At 48.9% G+C, this 23,123-nt stretch overlaps 1 pseudogene; it reads right to left on the bottom strand.

Annotated features, from left to right (window-relative positions):
* Positions 1–217: 217 nt before the first annotated feature.
* LOC100756364 overlaps positions 218–23,123 on the bottom strand; it is a 54,965-nt pseudogene continuing 32,059 nt past the window's right edge.

The raw sequence follows: 23,123 nt of genomic DNA, 5'->3' as shown, positions 1-23,123 counted from the left end.
GAGAAAGATCTCTTGATAATCCATTATGGATGGCTACTCAGTGGAAAATTACCGTCCTTCTGAATTTTAGTTATTGCCAGGAAGAGATGTTACCTATAAATGTTGCTTATGTATCTCTCCAGGCTAAGTAAAGACGATGGAGACCCAGGCCTGCTTCACTGAACGCATTTTCCCGACTTCAGGGAAGCCCGAAGACTGTTATAACTCATAACTCGGTTCATAGGCTCACACCGTCGCATTTCTCTGAAGCGGATTCACCAAGGAACAGGCGAACCGCTCGCTGTCCGCTAGATGGCAGTGTGGGGCAGGAGTGAGAGCACCGTGGTGCAAGCTGCCAAGGATTTTAAGACCCAGGGCAGCCCAGGAATTCTCAAGGATTCCCATGGAACCCTGGTCTGACCAGGGCACTGCCTGAGTGGATTCTGCCAGGTAACAGGGGCAGGCCAGCACAATGCCTGAACCTTTCAGGTAAGCCATGGTCAAGAAGCACTGTCCAATACGTTTGTTCACTTTTCACTCACGATGACTGTGTGGGGTGAGTGGCAGCAAACTCCATCCTTTGTGGGCTTCACTGTAGGTAGGAGCGGTTCAAAGACAGAGAACTGGACATGTGCAAAGTTATGCTTAAGGAATCATGGAGCCAACCTCCTGCCTGTGAGTTCATGCTCCACACCTGCTGCTGCCTCTGCGCCCACAGACGACAACGCCCCAGTGCGCCGCTGAGAAGAGGAAGCCGGTCTCCTCAGCAGGCTCTTCACGAACTGGATGTCCCTTCTTGCCTTTGATTTTTCTGCAGGTGCGAGTGAGCAGGGGCAAGAAGAAGGGGAGCACAGCAGTCCCCCAACAGAAAGAGAGTCCTCCTGAGCAGGCCTTACGGCTAACCTGCCCTCAATTATTCTGCCCTGTGAGCACACATATGAAAGTTTTGTGCCAGCAAGGATGTCTGTGTACCACTCCAGTGCCTGGTACTTGAGGAGGCCAGAAGAGGGCATTGGCTCCCCCTGGAACTGGAGTTTCAAGGGTTGTTTACTATAGAGCTTCCCAGGATAACATAAATGCCAGCTACTAGCAGCAGCCACGGGGTCTCCTCCAAAGATGACTCTACCTGGAATGTGGTAACGCTAACCAATGGGAGAAAATGCCCAAGCCCCACCTGCTTCCAGGACCCAGCCCAGACTGTGGACAAACGGGACACTGGAGAATTGACTGTATACCTCTTTGCCTCACCAAGTAGGCCAGTCTCTCAAGTTCCTCACCCACAGGAAAGTCTCTCAGATCTTCTGGGTCTGGCAGCAAAGATGAATGATGCCCTGTGCGGCAGTTGAAGAGTTAACGCTGTCCTGTATGACAGACAAAAGTAGATGCAACTCCTGCCTCCAATCGAGCCATGGAGAAGCCTAGGTAATGGTCCAGATAGCAGGGAAGCCTCTGCTGTTTTAGCAGATAAAAGAGGCCATTTGCTTTATTTGTCCTGTTCTAATTTGTCCTTCTCAGATCTCTGACGGCAATGATGGCTAATTGTAGCTCTACCAGTTTAATGGCATGTGGCTCAGTCCATTTCATATATGAAAATCAGGACTTGCTTTTTAGAGCTGCTGGGTCTCCTGGCGGACTCACAGGTATGTCTGCCTTGCTATAGGTCTGGCGGACTCACGGGTATGTCTGCCTTGCTAAAAGATGAACAGGTTTCAATGTAACTTTTTACTAAAAGGAACTTGAGTTTACAATGACTGTTCTCAGCAACCAAACACACATGTCTCATGGTGCAGGGAAAAGGAGCTAGGCAAAGAAACACACCCTGAGCAGAGCCAAAGAGACACACTTTGGCCCAGCAACCAGAACCAAAGAAATGTACCCTGATTCTGAAACTAGTGCTAAAGAAACACACTTTGTCCCTTGAATCAGAGCCAGTGAAAGAAATACACCCTGGCCCTAAAACTAGAGCCAGAAAGCCAAAAAGACCAGTAAAAGAAACACACTTTGGCCCTGAAACTAGAGCTCAATCTAGCCCTAAGCCCATGCAGAAAACTAGCCAATCCCTGAACAAGAGAGCTAGCCAATCAGTTCAGGGATTCAAATTGGACCAATCCCCGCCCCCTGGAAAAACTATATAAACCCTGTATCCCCATGGAACTGTTAGAAGAAGGAGGAGAGAATAAAAAATCCCTGAAGGAGCTTTGAGTGAAGACCTTCCTATGCCGCAGAGGGAAGCCGCAGAGGGGCAATGGCTCAGCGACGCAGCAACATTCTAACACTTCTGTCAGGGGAAACATTCCCCTGATAGAAGAGATTTGATTCACTCTGGGGGACTGGAGCCAAAACAACTTCGCAGGAGAAGCCCTTTTCTGCTGGAGCAGAGCTGATACACCGGGGAAGCCCCCCCTTGAAACACGGCTGTGAGCTGCTGCGCTTACTGTGACCTGTGGTATTGCTTGGCTCCTGAGCTCCAGCATCCCTTTCCTACTGAGCTGTGTAACAATATTCTGTGACTCCCAAGCTCCAGGATCCCTGTCCCATCTGAGCTGCCCAAAAGGCTTACAGTTAGTTCCAGAATACCTGTCCCATCCAAGCGGTCCAAAAGGCCTTAGACATGGTAAATGAATTTTTAAAAGGCTTAAAATGTACACAAGCTTTTTGTTGATTCTTTGTGTATTTCACATCATGCATCCTGATCGCATTCATCCCCCTGTCCCCTTGCTCCTCGCTTCTGCCCTCTGCACAACTCCAAAACAAAATTTAAAAAACAAAAGCAAAAAACCAGAAAACAAAATACTCAGCCTGGAAGCTGTAGTGTGACCCCCAGTTAGTCACACAGTTTACCCTTTTAATCCATGTATCTTTAGCTGCAAGTGTTCATTGCAATGAGTCATTGGTCTGGTTCCAGGCCTCTGGCTTCTGCTACACACTCCATACTGGGCCCTCACTGGGACTCCTCTTGGGTACCCTGTTGCTGCCTTGTATCCTGGAGCTCCTGCAGCTTTCGATCTGGAGGTCTACCCCTTCACATGCTCCTGCAGTTCATAGACAAAGTGGGTGTTGGGGTATAAATACAAATTTTAAGCGTGTTTTTGATAGTTTGATGTGAGCTTGACACAGCTAGAGTTATCTGAAAGGAGGGAATCTCAATTTAGAAGAAATGCCTCCATAAGATCCAGCTGTAAGGCATTTCCTTAATTGGTGGTTGGTGGGGGAGGGTCCAGCCCATGGTGGGTGGGGCCATCCCTGGGCTGCTGGTCCTGGGTTCTATAGGAAAGCAGGCTGAGCAAGCCATGGGAAGCAAGCCAGTAAGCAGCACCGGCCATGGCCTCTGCATCAGCTCCTGCCTCCAGGTTCCTATCCCGATTTCTCTCGGTGATGGCCTGTTAGCTGGAAGTATGAGCCAAATAATCTTTTGTCCCTGTTGCTTTGGCCACACAGCAATAGTAACCCTAAATAGAACAAAGGGTCTAATGAGATGATTTGAAAGTACATTTCCTGGTGCTAAAAACAAAACAAGACCACCTCTTTCCAATCTGTATCTGCAGCTGTCTGGATAGAGGAAAGAGTGTTCATAAAGTTTTAAACTAAAATTGTTTTTTGAGCTCCCCAAGCTTTTACTAGGGCCCAAAGGCACGAGTCTGCTCCAGGCATCTGTAGACACTTGACTGCCTTTTCCACAGCAAGGGTGTCAGTACAGAATACAAACTGTAATCTGTACTTTTTATAACTTAAAAAATGCACATACACTTCAGGGAATCACCACATGGACTCATTTGTCACAGTCAAATGGACTCCAGATAAGGACTCCTGTCAGTCAGCAGCCTGTTTCCCACCTAGTGCTTATTCCTGGGGGTGGGAGTGGGGCTAAATATAAGATTTTCCTTTAACTTCTGTCCCTAGTCTGTATCTGGGTCAGCTGACAGACGCCATCCAGGAATCTCCTGCAGACTATAAACTGCTCCAAAATGGCCATGAGCCCTGGACTGGTTGAAAGCTGGTGTAAACCAGTCCAGCCAATATGATTGATTGCTCCTTGTCTCTTCAGGTGGGGTCAGCAAACCATATGCTTCTGACAGAAGTGCCTACCAGCCTCAGCCTCCATCCTCTTTGCTATCCAGAGGTCTCACAAAGTCTGGACAGTGAACCAGATGTGTTCTGCCCCTCCCCGCCCCTGCCTTTGACCAGCATTGCAGCCTTCCTGGGTCCAGATGACAATGCCCTAATTTCAGCCGAGAAGAAATTACAGAAGAGAATATGTCACCTCTCATCCTCCACAGAAGGCTGGGATGCTGGTCCAAAGCAAGGTAGCTCCCTCTCTGCCAGAGAGAATCACTCCCCTTCTTTCTGGCAAGAGAGACAAATGGCTGCCACTATTACCTAGTGGCATACCAGGGCCTTCAGGCTCCAATAACACAAATACCTGTTAAAAATACAAGAGGAGCCAGGAGATGGTGACGCACACCTTGAATCTCAGCACCCAGGAGGGTGAATTTGAAGCCAGTCTGGTCTACAGAGTTCCAGGAAAGTTAGAGCTACAAAGAGAGACCTTGTCTCAAAACTAAATAAATGAGTCACAAAACTCGAAAAAAAAAAAAAAAAAGGTTATGTAAGTTGGAGGCTGGGATATGATTAAAAGGCTTACTTTCTGACCACCAGATTTTACCTGGGTTAAGTCATGCGCATTTGCTTTCTCTGTCTCACTGTTTTATTTGTGAGTGTCCATGTCAAACACTATAGATACCTCGGGTCTTAAAATTAAATTCCCCAGATTTGACTCATGCTCCTAGAGCCAGTGGAAATATAAACCGCTAAATTAGCGGTTTATTAGCCCCACAGGCTCAATATCAACACAAATCAATGATTTCCTTTAGATGACCAAAAGCCCATAGGCAATGTAATAGTTAAGAATTAGCTCCATTCCTAGCTAAATTACTGTGCTTTAAAAAAAAAAGGAAAGAGAGAGAGAGAGAGAGAGAGAGAGAGGTGGGGAGAACCTAGGAAGTAAACAGGGCCTCATTCTTAGCCTAAGGACAGTTCACTGAAGGATGTCTAGACCTTGGCCAAGGGTCATTGCTGTCAGCAGTTGAGTCTTGCCGGCAATCTAAAGGGGAGACTTGTTAGAGTAAAATTACCATACGCTGGATAGGGATGACATGGGTTAATTTTATTGGGGAGAAATCACATGAGAAACCAATAACCCAGGCTCAGCGCTCTGAGCATCCAATCTCAGCTGCCCTCCAAGACCCGACCCTGGAACCAGAGAGAGCAAAGCAAGCCTGTCCTCCCCTCAGGCCTAAATCCCACGTACCCTGTATGCACCTGTGGCCATGCCCAAAATGGGCGTGGTCAGTGCCACAGGTACTTAGTAAGATCTCTCCCTACAGAGACTGGTCTCAGAGTCCCTGGCTCAGCCCCCAAAATGTTCCCCCATCCCCTTATTGTGTAACTGTTAGCCCCAAATACTAATCAGGTGCTCATTCTGCATCTGCTCCTGGAATCTCACTTAATCAATGTTTGCTCAAACAAAACGAGGATGATGCCTCAAATAAAAAAAAAAAAAAAAAAAAACCCAGAGTTGCGACAGTTGTGGTTTGTACCTTTAAAAACTCCAGCCTCCACCCTGCCCTTTTGTAGCAGCCCCAGACTGCCAGAGGCAGAGTGCTGTGGCTATAAGAAAATAAACTTGTTTTATAATCTTTTCCATTTAAAGTTTGTGTGGTAGTCTCAACTGTCCACTCCTTCCCCTTCCATTGGCTTCCCACTGTTGCCATTGACAGTGTTACTACTTCACCTGTGTTGTCTTTGTATAGCTTTTGTGGACTTATATAGCATACAGGACTACGGCTGGCTTCATCACTTAAATGTGATCTTTCTCAGCTGTATTCATTTTGCTGGAAATGACCTACCTCTAATCCCATCTTGTATGGACACCTCCTCTTCCTTGTCCGAGCCTCTGTTGGTGGGTTTTGCACTTAGTGTTGCAGTGACCAGTGGTGTGAGATGCCTCTGTGGTATGTTGGGGCACTTGGCCTGGATACCCTGGAGTAGCACAGCTGGATCATACGGAAGCTCCACTTTCAACGTGTTTCGTTTTGAGAAACTTGCTTACTGACTTCCACAGTGGCTAGACTGGTTTACATTCCCACTGGCAGTGTGCAAGGTCCCCCGCTGCCCACATCCTTGCTAGTACTCCTTATTTTTTCTTCTGCTGATGGGTGGTTTGCTTTTGTTTTTTGTTTGTTTTTTTGTTATTTTTGTTTTTGTTTTTGTTTTTTCAAGAAAGAGTTTCTTTGTGTAAAAGTCCTGGCTGTCCTGGAACTTGCTCTGTAGACCAGGCTATCCTCGAACTCACAGAGATCCGCCTGCCTCTGCCTCCCAAGTGCTGGGATTAAAGGCCTGCGCCACCATCGCCTGTGTTTTCTTTTCTTTTAAACAATAGTTTTATTAATTTATTCAGAATTTGGCAAAATGTATTTTGCATGTATTTATCACCCTCTCCACCAAATACTCCCATTGTGATGGCTAGCGCTAGTTTAAAGTTTAAACTTCCTGTGCTTGAGAGACCAAGCACAGGTGCAAAAATGCCTTTAGCATGCAAGCCCCTAGAGCTTGTATAGGCCGTACCCTAATACCCCACTTTATTAAACTGTTCTTGAAATGGACTGGCCTTGTAATTTTGCTGTTCTTGCAAGAGAATAGGTCACAAGGCTAACTGCTATTTCTGCTTTGTAAGCAAGCTTGTTTACGAACTCACAAAGATGAGTAGGACAACTGTTGAGACTCTGTGTGTGTGTGTGTGTGTGTGTGTGTGTGTGTGTGTGTGTGTCAAGTTAAGCTTTGCCCACCTTCAGCCAGGTATGAGTTAACTGGACCCCTCAAAATTAGACCTTTGTGGGGTTTTTTTTTCTTTGTAAACCCTGGACTAGTGTGGCTAAACGCTGCATCTCGGGAGCGCTCTCAGGCGCAGACCTGGGATACCAGTAAATTCTGCCACCAGAATCTAAATAAAAGCCTCTTCTTGGTAAAATCTTCTTATCAGATTGGTGAATCTCTGAATAACCACCCTCGCCACCCCCCGTTGTGTGACAAGACCTCTCCTAGGAAGATGCAGCACACTCCTCTACTCACCCAAGACACAGGAAGCCATGACAGGCCAAAGGAGAGACACCATCCATCACATCCAGCTTGGTGAGCCAGTGAGTTGTCTCAGCATTGCTTACAGGAATAATAAGTGGCCACCTTAAATGCCCTAATCCCATAATGAGACCTTAAAGGCCATCCTAGAGCCTTCATCCAGTAGCTGATGGAAGCAGAAGCAGAGATTCACAGCTAAGCACTGAGTTGAACTCCTGGAATCCAGTTGTAGAGACGGGGGAGTGCTGAGCAAAGGTGTCAAGACCATACTGGGGAAACCCACAGAAACAGCTGACCTGAGCAAGTGGGAGCTCACAGACTCCAGACTGACAGCTGGGGAACCAGCATAGGACTGAACCAGGCCCCCTGAACATGGGTGTCAGTTAGGAGACCTGAGCAGTCTATAGGGCCTCTGGCAATGGACCCAGTATTTATCCCTAGTGCACAAATGGGCTTTGGGAGCCCATTGCCTATGGAGGGTTACACTCTTAGCCTATATATACCCGGGGAGGGCCTCGGTCCTGCCCCAAATGATGTCACAGACTTTGATGATTCCCCCATGGAAGGCCTCGTCCCTGGGGAGTGGATGGGGGTGGGATTGAAGGGTCAGTGGGGGGGGTATTGGAGAATGGGAGGGAGAGGGAACTGGGATTGATATGTTAAATAAGATTGTTTGCCGGGCAATGGTGGCGCACGCCTTTAATTCTAGCACTCAGGAGCAGAGGCAGGTGGATCTCTGTGAGTCTGAGGCCAAACTGGTCTACAGAGTGAGTTCCAGGACAGCCTCCAAAGCTACACAGAGAAACCCTGTTTCAAAAAACCAAAATAAAATAAATAAGATTGTTTGTAATTTAAATAAAAATTATAATTTAAAAAAAGGTGCAGAAATGACTCAAAGACAGAATCTCCACCAAAGCCCACCCCAGCCTGGGTGACAGCTCGAAGAAGCTGGGAACCTGGCTCACCACACAGCCTGCAGGCAGCTCTAGAGGCAGAAGAGTCCTTTTTAAGTCTCAGTTGGTCTAAGCCTCCTCTAGGCAGCACAGCTGTTCTCTGCTTCTGCCAGACAGTTGGTCTGGTCTCAGAGTCATCTTAGTAGCTTGTCTTGTCTGAGAGTGACTCTGAGAAGCCTGGCTTGTTTACATCTTGGGAATGAGGGACAGAGAATTTGGTCAGTTTCGGGGACTTCCTTCCTGAAGTTGTTTTGAATTGTTTAACCTTCCTGTTTAAGGAGCTTCACTGTAGGACTGAATGGTCCAGTCTCTGAGGGAAAGGATGCACAATGCTGGTACTGGACACACGCAACTCTGGAGTTGTCCTCCCCCTCCTCCTCCTCCTCCTCCCCCTCCTGCCCCTCCTCCTCCTCCCCTTCCTCCTCCCCCTTCTCCCCTCCTCCTCCCTCTCTTCCCCTTTCTCCTCCTCCCCCTCCTCCCCTTCCTCCTCCCCCTCCTTCTCCTACCCCCCTCCTCCTCTCCCTCCTCCCACTTTGGCTCATCTTCCTCTCTCCTTTGTTGTGTTACCCAACTTTAATCTTGGTGGTGAAGTCTGCCCTGGGATATGAGTGCCCTGCCAAGGGTTGACATCAGAAAACAGACTGCCCCTCTCCTAGCCACTGTCAGGTGCCAATACCTTCTCAGCTTGTGGTGAGGGCTCCTGCAGCATCTTCAGAGAACAGACCTCCAGACACTGGGGGATCTTGAAGTGGGGAGGTTCACCCAGAATTCCCTGTGATCAACTGCTACCTAGTGTCTTAGAGGAGTCTGACACCCGCACCCCAGAAAGGAGCAAAGTTGGAAGCCTCCTTGCCTGTCACCTCTAGAGGTAAGTCTGGTGAAGGAACCTTTTGTTGGGGTGAGGTTGGGCACAGCCCCTGCTCCAGTGCTGGGGATCCACATGAGACATCTCTGGACTCCCCTGGTTTGTTCAGGTGTATGAATGTGTGGTGACCACAGCTGGTTGTCTTTACTATGTATCTATGTGTCCCTCTGTTAAGTGGAGAAACAGATCTAAAATGGAAGGGGGAGTAAGCCATCCCAGGACTGTGGCCACTGCTGCCCCCCAAATATCATTCCATGGGTTCATGAGCCATGGAGGTCCTCCTACAGGCAACGCCCCCCCACCCTGCTTTCTGGCTGCAACTGCTTGGGCTGCGTGGCTCCTGCTGTTGTATAATGACTGAGGAAGTTGCCAAGTAGTGATATTGAGCAGGGGCTGACATGATCCGAGGGGAGTTTTGCTGGTGAGGTTAGATATGAAGTCTGTTTCCAGCAGGAAAAATCTCTGAACCCTCTGTGAAACTGATTGTCCCTCTTTTGGAGTCAAGATAGCACATTGATGATTCAGACTGTCTGGAACCTGGTAACTAGGATACCCCAACTACCCTGACAAGTTCTGTATTAAAGAGTGGCCTTCTTTTGTACAAGAGAAAAAAAAAAAAAAAACACCAATTGTACTGTTATCTGCGGCTTTTGGCGGAGTGGGTCAAGGTCTGATTCACATTTAACATCACATCTTTCCAGGCCAGATACTACAATTGGCTCATACGTTTAAATGTTTGGACATAACTTGCCAGAGTTGTCAGTGAAGCTTCCCAAATCCATTTCAAGTTCTTTGAATTTAGATAGGGAGTTGGGTACTTTGTGTGCATTGGGGTCCCAGAAGCCCCATCATTAAAAGGAAAGCACCCCACTTTAGAGCATCCAAGGACAATTTGCTTTTTGTTTTGAGGGTGACTTCTGGGTTGTTTTCGTTTCTTTTCAAGGGGGGGGTTCATTGAGGAATCTCAGTAGTGAGGCCTTGAGACAATTTAGCTATCAAAATGGAGAAGATTCCTTTTAATTTGGGAAATCTTCCCATAGGGATTTCATGACTGTCCTTGGTAGGCACAGCTAGGTGTCAGCTGGTCATAGCTAGACCCTCTCCCTCCGCCCCTCCTCCAACCCCCCTCACCTCCAGCTCCACTCCTCCTACCCCCTAAGCCTCAGGGACTTTGTCTCATGCTCATGTCTCTCCTGCTCCCCATGAGGGAAAGCAGCAGGTCTCTCAGCTTCAGAAGGACCATGACAAAACTGCGTATTCTTTCCTCCCGTACTCCAACCATGATATTTATGACGACTGAGCCAAACCATGCTTCTCCCGTGTTGACTCCTAATACGTCTTACCTCCGCCTGTGCGGCAGACACCACTCTAGAGGAAGTCCGCCTCGACTGCCATTAACATACAGCGGCTCATATTCAGCGCCCTCTCCACGCCCTCCCCATCTCCAGGCTCCCGGTCCTCACTCTGTCTCATCAGATCAGAGGCAGTATGGGATTTAGTTTCAGATCTAAAGCTCTGATCAGCAAGCCTGTGTCTTCCTGCATAAGGGAGCCGGAGAGAATGCCAAACAGGTGATGGCTCAATTAAAAAAGAAAAAAGAAAAATCCCTGAGTATAACTTCGCCAAATCACACTTCACCCAGATTTATGAGTCATCCCTTCTCCACACCCCACTGCCTCTGTTACTGCTTTCTAAATGTTTCCACCTATTATATTTTAAGTGCCTGTTTGTTCTGTGACTGCCCTAAAACTGCTTCCATGTGGGAGCAGAGAGTCTGGGCTAACCAGATTCTGCGTTTCTGGGGATGGGATCAATCCCATTTTCCTCCAGAGTTAATTGTCTCTCCTTCCTTTAGAGGTAAGAGTTGTAACTTTTCACTAACACATCCCTGAAAACAGGGTCTTTAAAGAGTAGGGATGAGGAATAGAAGCCATGGTGCAGGAGCAGGAAAACCCTCAAAATGCTCACCTGGGAAAGACCTGGGCTATCATTGAGGCGGGGAGGGGGGACAGTGCTATGGGGAGAGAAAGGCTTGGGGACATGTTGTTATGGCAGCAAGACCTGGTGCTGCTGCCCTTCAGGCTGTGCTCAATCTTGCTTGGTCCAATGGTGACTTGCAGCTGTGCCCTGAGAGTCTGACCCAGAGCAGTCCACTTGTAGGAACCTGAAGGGACACACTGGAGGATGCTGGCCACTGGACTCAAGCACACTAGTGACAGCCTGGACAGCCATCCGTGAAGAGGTGGACGGAAGGACTGGTAACTTTCCCTCTCCTACCTTTCTCGTCAGGGTTGACACTAAATCCTGCGTGTGGACCTCTGTCAGAATGGCCCCTGCCAGGGACCAGATCACATGACATAAGTGAAAAGTAGTAGGTGCCTCTGGGTGGGCATCTGAGTGCACAGACTCTGTCTCACACAGAGTTTGTGCAGGCTTGTTCCACAGGGGACTGGGGAGAAAGCTCACAAGAGGTGCTTTTGCCATGGGTTAGGCTCCCAATCCCCACAACCTCTCATTTCACTATAATGCTATAGTAAAAATGTGACTATTTACTAAGTGAAGTCATCTACCAAGGGCACAGCCAGGCAGGGGAGATGGCAGAAATGGTGGATCATAGACCTTGGAGCAAGACTCTGCTGCCACCCTGCCTTACTTAAAGGTGTCCTGAGAGGCAACTCTTGGATAGAATGAAGAATGTCTGTGTACCCCAAATCAGGTACTAACAGTAGAAGGAAGAAACTATTCGACCAAATCCAGATTATTAAATCACTAGGATTACTGGAGCTCCTTGCAGAAGTGTGGGTTTGGCATTGCTCACAGAAGGGGTGACTCAAGGTCAGCTGCATCTCACGATGCCTGCCCCAGCCCTGGCTTCAGCTGAGAAAAGCTGTCTTTCTGGAGGTCTCTGACAAACTCGATATTGTGCCATGCTGGTCATTGTTGTGGTTCATGGGCATCCCAGCTGGGTAGGACTGTTTACTGAGCCTCCCCACAAAAGCCTCCTTCTTAAAAGCCTGAAATAATCTGAAATCCTCAACTGCAAAGGTCACAGAACCATCATAGTGGCTTCAACTTGTGAATAAGTATTGGCCTTTTGGATCCACGGAGGAAGAAGCTACTGTGACCTTTCACTTATTGTAGAAGAACTCCATGACAGGGCATGAAGCTTAACACAGGAGGCTGTCGGATATAGACTCCCAGCAAAGGCATGATGGATGCAACATCTAAGAGCACACTGTGACCCACAAGGAGGCGGCAGAGAGGAAATCACTAAGAAAGGCTGGAACTTTCGAAGGCTCCAAACCCACCCCTAGTGACACACTTGCTCCAACAAGGACACACCTTCTCATCCTTCCCAGACAGTTCCATGAACTAGGAACCAGGTATTGAAGCACATGAGCCTTGGGGACCATTCTTGTTCTAATGTCTCCATAGATCCTTTGTATTGTCACAGGAAGGACAAAGGCCTTGAGGACAAAAGTCATGACAGCCACTGTTGGTTAATGTGAGCAGTGTGGGGTCCATTTCTGTCCACATGGAGCAGTCGTGTGTGGAAAATTACCAGCATGTATATATGACTGTAGACTGAGATGGAGTTTGCACCCTGTACTGCAGGGATCTGTTTATTACAACCTGAGGACTCATATGTTCCTATGTTGGTTTAGTTTCCAGTTCTTGGGCTGGGATTTTCCCAGGACCTGTCAGAAGAGGAGCAAGCCTCCACCTCACTTCTAGGCCAGTCTACAGAAAGAAAGCCGCAGGACTAAGTGGGTGATGCTTCTTAATGCAGTTTTGTGGGCTTGGCTCTGTAAAAGGAGACTACTGTGGCTGCGCATGGACCCAGCACCACACAGATCCTATCATAGAAAGCACAGGAAAGCCTCTGTGCTGCACTTTTGTGAGAAATGCCCATTCTCCAAAGGTCACAGCCTCCGAATGCAACCTGCCCCTTCCACATCACGATGGCAACTTTTTTTGACTTAAAAACTGAATGTGCTGTGGAGAACTCATGGTGGCTGTAGAAGAATAGGCCCAGAAACCATCTGAAAGATCATGACAGTGATCAAATGCCATGTCATGAGTGTAAATGAATCTTTGTGAAGTGTCTCCATGCTTTTCATTTTCTAGCTTTGTCCCAAGGCTTAGAGCCCCCAGGTAGACCCCAGTTCCTGCGTATTCTGCTGTGGCAGTCCTCTGCATGAGATTCAGAAAAGTACCAGGAACAATGTCTTTGCCACCTTGGCAACACTCTTGTTTTGGTGACCTCTGGGACACCTTCATAGCTGCCCAGTCTAATAATGATTGGGTTAAGGCTTCCCCACGACCTGTCTGCCCAGGAGCACAATGACCATGAAGCCTTACTCCTGCAACTAAAAATGCAACACAAGATTCTATTTACCACTGGCAAGGTGATTTTTGTCTCTGTGAAACTGGCCTATCATCACCTCACAGAACCTCAGTAGCCATAAGAGTTGTAGACAACATTTGTCCATCATGCCACTTGGTGACACTTAAAATACTGAACAATCCACATATATTCCACTTTCAAGATGATCACAACACAAAACATTATTTTGTTCAAGGTTGCGTGTTCAAGTGATAATGGAGGCCCGAGGCTGCAGGAGGAGGGTGTGCAAAGTAGTCGAGTCGCTAATGTCAGCCATGAACGCTGATATGACCTTGACGTTGTCCATGGAGAACCAAAGCCACAAAACATCCTAATATGCAGATAGCAATGTGAAGCTGGAAGACTTTGCTCTTGACAACAGGTGTACAGGTGGCACTCAGCTAAAAGGGCAACGTGGTAAAAAGACAATCAATGCCCCAGAAAAGGTCAGTGTACCCCACATCTGGTGCGATCGGCAAACTGAAGAAACTATTCTACCCAAATCCAGCTTATTAAATGAGTAGGCTTCCTGGAGCTCCTTGCAGAAGTATGGGTGCAACATCACTTACACAGGGGTGACTCTAGGTCAGCTGCATCTCACCATGCTTGCCCCAACCCTGGCTTCACCTTACAAAGCTGTCTTCCTGGAGGTCTCTGACAAAACGGGATATCGTGCCATGCTGGTCATTGTTGTGGTTCATGGGTGTCCCAGCTGGGTAGGACTGTTATAGCTCCTCCCTCAAGAGCCTCCTTCTTAAAAGCCTGAAATGATCTGGGATCCTCAACTGCAAAGGCCACTGAAGCACCATAGTGGCTAAGACTTGTGAAGAATTAATTATCGGCCTCTTGGATGCACTGAGACAGAAGCTACTGAGGGGTTCTCATAAACTTTCTCTTGCTGTAATAAAAATTCCATGAAAGAGCATGAAGTCTGAGACCCCATTTTACAGAATTAGTGTCCATGTTGTTAGCAAAGGCAGGGTGGGTTGAGGAGCTAAGACAATTTGGCCCACAAGGAGGAGGCAGAGAGGGGGAATCACTAGGAAAGGCTTGAGCTATTGAATCCTCCAAATTCATCCCTAGTGACACCCTGCACCAACAAAGACACACCTCATCCTTCCCACACAGTTCCATAAAATAGGTACCAGGCAGTAAAGCACATGAGCCTGTGGGGACCATTCTTGTTCTAATATCTGCATAGATCCTTTGCATTGTCACAAGGACAAAGGTCCTTGAGTACAAAGGTCATGACAACAACTGTTGCTTAATGTGAGCAGTGTGGGGTACAATTCAGTTCACAAGGAGGAGTCCTGAGTGAAAAATTAACACTATGTATATATGACAGTCATTTGGGTTGGATTTTCATCCCCATACTCCAGGGATCTGGTTTTTGCAACGTAAGGGACTCATATGTACCTAGGTTGGTTTATTTTACAGTTCCTGGGTTGGGATTTTCCCAGAATCTGTCAGAAGAGGAGCAAACCTCCACCTCACTCCTAGGCCAACCTCTGGTGAAAGATCCTCAGGACTAAGTAGGTAGTGCTTCTGAGTATAGTTGTGTGGGCTTGATTCTGTAAAGTGAGACTCCTGTGGCCTCACAGGGAGCCAGCGCCACACAGATCCTATGCTGGAAAGCACAGAGAAGCATCTGCGCTACATTTCTGTCAGAAACATCCACTCTCCAAAGGTCACAGCTTCTGAATGCAACCTGCCTATTCCACATCATGATGGCATCTGTTTTGACTTAATAACTGAACATGCTGTGGAGGAGGCTTGATGGATGCAGGAAGAAGAGGCCCAGAAACAATTGGAACAGATTATAACAACCATCAAATGCCAACACAAAAGAAAGCATAAACCACACACTTGGAAGGAGACAGCAATGTCAATGCCATTGACTTTGGTTACAAGACTAAGGTTAGAGTTGGACACTGGAACTGAGCCTTCTATGTTCCCAAACCCTGTGCCAGAATAAGATATGAAGGGAATGATGGGTGGAGTCTGGGCTGCATGCTCTCTGAGTTATGAGCATGGGGCATCCCCCAGCCCTGCTTAGGGGACAGCATTCCTATTCAGCAGGAACACATCCTAATAGGAACTTAAAAAATTCCAGGTCATGCCTCTGGGCAGATAAAAACCAGGAGACACCACCTATTCCAGTTCCATCACAGAAGTCACCCACCACAATATATTCAGAAACTCCCATGGCTCACCAACTATGAGCAAAGTCCACAGACTATTCCAAGTGAGTCCTGCCCAGGCCATAACATCTTAGCCTCTGTGCTCTCTGCCCTTGGACATGACACAAATAGCATCCATGAGTCAGAGCAGAAGAGAGACTCTGAGAAAAACATGGGGATGTTTCTCACCCTGAGAGGCTCCCCAGTACCTTGGCCTTGTCTGAAGCATCTCTGCAAAGATTTGTACCCTGGCCATAAACCTCCCCACGCCACACAACTCCCTCCTCTTCTGTTTTCCCTGAAACCAAGAGCCAGTATTCTACCATTTGCCTGTCAGATGTGTGCTCTAAGATAAGCACCTGCCTGAGGATTTGTGATGAGGGAAAATGAATCTTTATGCTTTTCATTTTTTCCTGTTTTCCCAAGAAGGAGAACACCCAGGTAGAGCCCAGCTCCCCCAAGTTCAGCTGGGGCTGTCCTATGCATCAGATTCAGCAATCTCTCGGGAACAATGTCCATGCCACTAGAAAGACTACCTGATTTCAGTGACCCGTGGGCCACCTCATGGCTACTGAGTGTAATAGTTATTGGGTTGATCATTCACCACAACCTGTCTGCATAGGAGCACACTGACCACCTGGCCTCATGGCCTGCCTCCCCCAGAAAAATATCCTGAAATTCCCTATTTACTATTTGGCAAGGTGCATTTAGCTCTTTGAAACTGAGCTAACTCATCGCCTAAGAGCAGGTGGCCATAAACATTATAGAGAACAAAGTGATACCCCTCTGTTCCCTTGTGTCATAGATGATGACGCTCAAAATACAGCATCGGAACATCATTCAACTCTTTCAGGTTCCAGCAACCACAAATCATCTCATTTTGTTAGAGAGCATGCTCAGTGAGGTTACTTGTTCCAACTTGTAATGGAGGATTTTAGGCTGCAGGCAGAAGACTTACAAAATACTCAAGCAGATAATGTCAGCCATGAAGAACTGATATGACCTTGACATTGTCTATGAAGACGTTAAGATCCAAAACATCCTGCTACATGCAGACAGAAAAGTGAAGCTGGCACCTGAAGCTTGCAAGATTTTAGTCTTGACACAAGGTGCACAGGTGGCACTGAGCTGAAAGGGTGATGTGGAAAAAAAGACCTTCCATGTCCCAGAAAGTATCAGGGTACCCCAGATCTGCTGAAACAGCAGACTGGAGAAACTGTCCTACTCAGATACAGAATCTTAGATCAGTAGGCTTCCTGGAGCTCCTTGCAGAAGTATGGATGTGGCATCATTTACACAGGGGTGACTCTAGGTCAGCTGCATCTCACGATGCCTGCCCCAACCCTGGCTTCAGCTGAGAAAAGCTGTCTTTCTGGAGGTCTCTGACAAACTGGCTATTGTGCCATGCTGGTCATTGTTGTGGTTCATGGGCATCCCAGCTGGGTAGGACTGTTACAGCTCCTCCTCTCAAGAGCCTCCTTCGTAAATGCCTGCAATCATCTGGGATCCTCAACGGCAAGGGCTGCCATAGCATCATAGTGGCTAAGACTCGTGAAGAAGTAAATATGGGCCTCTTTGTTCCACTGAGGCAAAAGCTCCTGAGGGGTTCTCATTACTTCTCTCCTGCTCCAATAGGATTCCATGACAGAGCATGAAGCTTACACAGGAGACTGTAATATACACTCCCATATTATAGACTTAGTGTCCCTGTGGTTAAAGCAAAGGCATGGAGGGAGGAAGACCTAAGAGGCACTTTGACTCACAAGTAAGAGGCTGAGAGGGAATCACTGTGAAAAGATTGGCTTATGAAACTTCCAAACCCACCCTGGGCCACACAAGCCCCCCTTCTCTTCTCAGGAAACAGCAGCCAGCGTTCCACCCTTGGGCTTTCAGATAAGCACCTGCGTGAGCACACACTGCTCGGGTGAGAACGTCTCCATGCTTTTTGTTTTCTTACGTTTTCCCAAGGAGAGCCCCCAGGTCAAGCCTAGCTTCCCGTGTTCAGCCTTGGCTGTTCTTTGCATGAGATTCAGCAAAGTCCTTGCCACATGGGCAACACCCTGATTTGCAGATTTGCATACTGCTTCCACAGACAATGAAGCCATGTCTTTCACAATTCTTGTTCGGGTTGCATCTCAAAGGATGTCCATCCTAGTAACTTCCCCAGATTGAATTGACAAGGCCCTCCCCCCCCCCCGTTTGATCGTGCTGGGAAACAGGCCTTCTGCAGCAAGGCACAGATTTGTCATGAGGGCCAGGCTTTCAGCTTTCAGTTATGGGCAGCTGTAAAGAAGTCCCATTCCTGGGAGGGCACACAGAGCAGACAGCAGAAGCCCCTGCAGAGCAGGGAGAACCTCACAGGAGCCACTCATGTGTCCCGTGATGAGCACTAACTTCAAATGCACTTTCTCGAGTCCCCGGGAAGCAGGTGAGAGGCTAAAGCCCAGCATGCATCAGGACTTGTTAAGTTATTTCAAGACAATCTGTATTCCCTTCTACTGGGAGTCTGACTTCTTTGGCCAGTGGATTCCCTGAGAGGACGTGGCAAGCTAGTTTTGCAGAGTCAGACAGTGTATTCTACCTGCTGCCAGGCTTCTTCTGAGAGTGGACGTCTTTGTGCCCATCCCACTCGTCCCCCACTCCATGCCCCGTGCTGACAGACTGCATTTCAGTGCAGGGCTCCAGGCCCTTATCTTCACACTGGGACCCCGGATTCCGGAGATTTCTCTATCTTGCACTACTGTGGGCTCAGCTGAACCCAGGCTTAAAGGGTCACGAGGATCGCATCTCACTGCTACTGTGCTCACGCCCTCAACAACAGTGGAATCCTTGACCTGAATCTCATCCCTGGCTGTGCTTATGGAAGCTTCCAGCCTGCCCATGCTGGACAGCTGGACCCTGCCCAGGTGTGGAGAGGCCAGCCTGCATGACCGCTCTTGACTGCTTTGCTGAGGCCGCCGGTATTTCCAACCTCTTAGGTTTCCATGGGTGTGTGGAGACCAGCTTCAAATTGATCAAGGGAGTTTTCCACAGCAGTGGGACCTGTGGATTTCACAAAGGCCATCGATCCCTCAAACATCATCATTGGGATGTTCCAGTTGATAAAGAGAAACAATGCTTAGCTGCAGAATGGGGGGTGGGTCCCAGCAAAAGAAAGAACCAGCAAAGTGTGGGGTGCTGTGGGAGGCAGCGGTCTGGCCAAGTGAGTGCCATATCCATGAAAGAAGGCATTGAGCTCAGATTTCAAGCCAAAAAACGTGCTGCTACAGGATGCAGGAATGACACAATGCCTGACTTTGGAGACCAGGCTCACAGCAAAGAGAAGCTGGGGCCATTCTAGGCTCATCCTCATTCTTCAGAGAGAGAGGGAGGGAGGGAGGGATAGACAGAGAGAGAGAGAGAGGGAGGAATAGAGGGAGAAAGAAAGTTTTGTGGTTTGATTTGAACACATGGTGAACCTGAGGTGCTCATCCCACCTCAGTGCTTCCCCCTGGCTTCAGGGGCACTGGATTCTCTGTGTAGTGACTGCTTTTAAAAAGTTGCAGCGGAGGCCTCAAAGGATGTCAAAACCTTTCCAGCTCATCTCCTCCCAAGTGGGAGGCATCCTCCTCTGACTGTTAACTGTCCTCCCGGTGTAGAAGCCTATGGTGGAATTTGTGAGGAGGCACCAACATCAGATCAGGGATGACAAATGCTCACCAGGTTTTTCTCCTGAGGAAAGAGTCAACAGGGCAAGCACCATGTACCCGTCATCTTGTTTGACATAGTTACAATGTTTGGAACCCAAGCATCTTGATGAAATAGGGAGTTCCCTCAAGCCATGACTGGGATTCTTGCTTCTCCACCACACATATGCTAAGGTCTTCCTTCAAGAGTGCTGAGAGCTGGCATAAGCGGGGTAAACACTATCATGGATTGCAAGCAGGTGATGTGTACCTATAGTGACCGCAGCTTCAGAAAGCCCAGAGTCTTGCTGGGTAGAAGAGCCTTGGAGAATCCCTGGTTCTCTGTGTTGTTCACCACCCTGTTCTCCCTGTGTATGCTAGCTGGGGTCCAGATGAGCTACAGGCTCCTCAGCCAGTAGAGTTGTCAAGACGGCTTGAGTTTCGTCCTCTGCTTACACAGGATCCTAAGTCTGAACCCTGCCTTCTAACTACAAAGGCCAGGGATGGCGCTTATAGGAAAGGCTGACTCCATCAGCGGGACAGTAAAGAGCTCAAGATTGGGAGAGCCAGGCTCATTCACGCAGGATGTGTTCAGCAGCTACTTTAGTATGCTCACAATACTCAGGGGCTACTATCCCCAGTCTGTACTGAAAGCCAGTCCACAACTCAGGGATGGCGACAGCAATGGCTTCTGTAGTTGCAAGTTTGCTGGGCATGGCCCTTGTGTCCTCAGCATGGGCAATGAAGAGCAGCAGGAGGGATCTGCTTCTCACTCACTGGTGGCTGCTGCCTGGGATCAGGCTGAATTCATCTCAGGTTATTTGGGGTGGGGGTGTTTCCACTTGTGGCAGCACAGGCTTCCAGAAGCTGGCCAGGCTACAAAAGCCTTCAGATGTCTACAGGAGCTCAATTTAAGTCTGCCATATTCTGTCGTTTGTAGGTGGCACTGGAGCTGGCTGAGTGAGTTGAGCTTCCCCCTTCAGTGAGCAGAGCCTTGCAGCCGAGCATAGTGCGGAGGGCAGTGGAGAAGGCCCACAGGCATATTTAGGTCCCCGGACCTGTGGGCTTCACTCTCGAGGGCATTGTGGGGTGGGATACAAGCAGCTGGAAGGGCAAGGCTGAGGTCCCACCCCACAGCCATTCAGCCCAGGTTGAGATTCATGCAAGCACGGGGTCCATCGAGTCCTCCAGCACACACAGCAAGGATGCTTGCAATCCTCCTTTCATTTGGAAGCTGTGCTTTGAATCTTCACTCAGTGGTCCCCACTGAGGGGCCGTGCCTTGAGATGCTCATCTCTGCAGCCATAGCTACAACAGACTTAGCACACACACTACTAGCACATCACCTCCTCTGGGTATTGCTATGAGGTGTGGTCCTCTTCAGTGCCTGGATGTCAGCCCCTACCAGAAGGAAGGCTTGGCTTTGAGGATCCGTGAGGGTTGGGGAGAACAGCAGTTAGTTCCATTGTGACAATGGGAGACTGGCATGTCTCCAGCTTCCTGTTGCAGCTTTGCAGACAGCCTTACGGACTAGGACAGATGACTCCCAGATCTGCTCCTGCAGATCATCTTCATATTCCTTCCCAAGGGCATCCTCGGTGACTTTCATCCAGTACCAGGCCCTGTGCTATGGGCCCGGTCAACTGCAGCCCAGAACTTCCTGCCTCTTACTGTCTAGATAGGGAGAGCCGATAGGTTGAGCCCTGGGGCACCGACAATGCAGACTTTAAGCCTCGACCCCACCTGTCCCTGGAAGAGTCCAAACTTGCCTGAGTCCCTACACAGCTCACTCAGAACCACAGGTTCTGGGTCTGCACGCTGTCTTCTTAAGATGCCCGGTGCACGGAAAGGCCACAGGTAGCTGCTCTGAACATCTTGGAGGACCACCCCCTGCTGTGTGGAGTGTCTGAATGTATTTCTTCTGCTCATCTGGAACAGTGTTGCCTTTGAGCACAGGGCCTGCTTCCCTGCTGCTGCTGCTGCTGCTGCTGCTGCTGCTGCTGCTGCTGCTGCTGCTGCTACAGTGCCCTGGTGGCTGCGGATGGCCATTGGCTGCTCCACCTTTGGGAGCTGAGCTGTTAGAAGTGGCATGAGGAAGCCAGGTGATGTTGGTGCACGCCTTTAATCCAAGCACTTGGGAGGCCGAGAGAGGCAGGTGGGTCTCCGAGTTGGAGGCACAGTCTACAGAGCAACTTCAGAGACAGCCATAGATAAACAACCCTTGACCTGGGACCCCCTCTTTGAAAAAATGCCACAAGGAAATAATGCCACCGATCTGAGGATCGCATCTCCAGAAGTGAGCGATATAATGTAAGTTAAACCCCTGCTTGTGGCAGTTAGGGTTTGCCCATCCCCCAAAGTTCTGCCCACCAACCCCCTTTTCAAGAGGGGCGTGTCTCTCAGCCTCTCCTTCATCTTCATTCTCTTCCAGCAAAGTAGCTACTGCCCCTGATGAGGACCGATGGACAAAGTACATGTCGGTCCCAGGTTACTTTGTATTCATGTGGCCAACACCATGATCAAAAGCAACTTGGGGTGGAGAAGTTTATATGGTTCACACATCCTGATCATTCATCATCATAGATAGGAAGTCAGGGCAGGAACTCAAGCCGGACAGGAACCTGGAGGCAGGAGGTCAAATGGAGACAGCAGAGGCCTGCTACTGACAGTCTGGCTTTCACTGGCTTGCTGAGCAAGCTCTCCTATGCATCCCAGGGCATCCTGCCCAAGGGTTGTCACCATCCCAGGGGGCTGCCTGTAACTGTTTCAGCTCAGATGGAAAGGTGTGCTGGCAGTCAGGAGCAGAGAAATAGCCAGTGTCACACACCACAGAAACCCTCACACTAGAGTTTGATTGGGAGGGGAAAGGCAGGAGGGAGTCTGCCTCTGCTGTGGCAAGAAGCAGCAGAGAACTGAACAGAAAGGTAGCCTTTCTATGGGGTTTCCTGGGGTGGGGGCAAAGCTTCCAAGGTGGCTTGGGATGGGAGGGAATTGTGGACTGTGTGGAAGTTCAGGGATTTGGTGCTTAGGGTTGAGTTGGGTTTACATTGTCGTTTCTTTTCTTTTTGTTAGTCCAAGTCTGGGACTCGAGGTCAAGGCAGGGTCAGTGTGTTCTTTCCTTGGTCCCTTTACCCTACACCACCACCCTTGGATATCATTCATTAATAGGGGGAATATCTCCCTCACTCCCCTACCGGCAATCTGATGGAGGCATTCTCTGAACCGTGGTAGTCTCTTTTAGATATTTCCTGCTGTGTAGAGTTGAGAAGGTGACTGTCACACTTGGCCCCACACAAACTGGAACATCAATGCTATATCCAGAGGAAATGACGCCAGGGGAAAGGCACTCAGGTAGAATGTCTAAGTGTCAGGAGGCAGCTGGTGGGTGCTGTGGAGCTGGCCTGGACCGATTTGGAGAGGAACTGAGGACCTGGAGGGTTTCCTGCCAGACTCAGTAGTGGATTATGTGGAGACTGTGCTCTGTGTGGCACAGACCTGAGAGAAGCCCATGGCTCTGACCTGCCTACTACAGAAGCCAGAGGCAGAGGGAGACCCTGACAGGTGCTCCCTGCTGTCAGTGAGTTGGTCCCCATCCTGCTTCTGTGCAGGGGCCAAGGGAGCCTTGAATGAGTGAAGTCCTGAGGATATGGATATTTTTGACACGGACATGGACATTCTAGGACTCAGAGACCAACAGTCCCACGTCAAGAGGCAAAGCCAACGCCCATATGGGCCGGGCTTGAGAGGAGTGACTAAGTTCTCCTCAGGACTGAAGCAGGGTTGTTTATGAATGCTTGACGAGTGTGTGCAGACTAGCATCTGTACTTTCCTCCTCTGGAGAGTTCACAGCCTGAGTCTGCGCAAGTGCAGAGACCTCCCTGCCAGTCTAGCTGACCTACCCTTGCCTTTCCTAAGGAACAGCCTGAGGGCCCGGTAGCCATAACCTCCTTAGAGAACACA

This window comes from Cricetulus griseus, chromosome 2 (assembly GCF_003668045.3).
Source record: "Cricetulus griseus strain 17A/GY chromosome 2, alternate assembly CriGri-PICRH-1.0, whole genome shotgun sequence".
In the NCBI taxonomy this organism is placed as follows: domain Eukaryota; kingdom Metazoa; phylum Chordata; class Mammalia; order Rodentia; family Cricetidae; genus Cricetulus; species Cricetulus griseus.
This window is presented reverse-complemented; position numbering and strand designations above follow the sequence as displayed.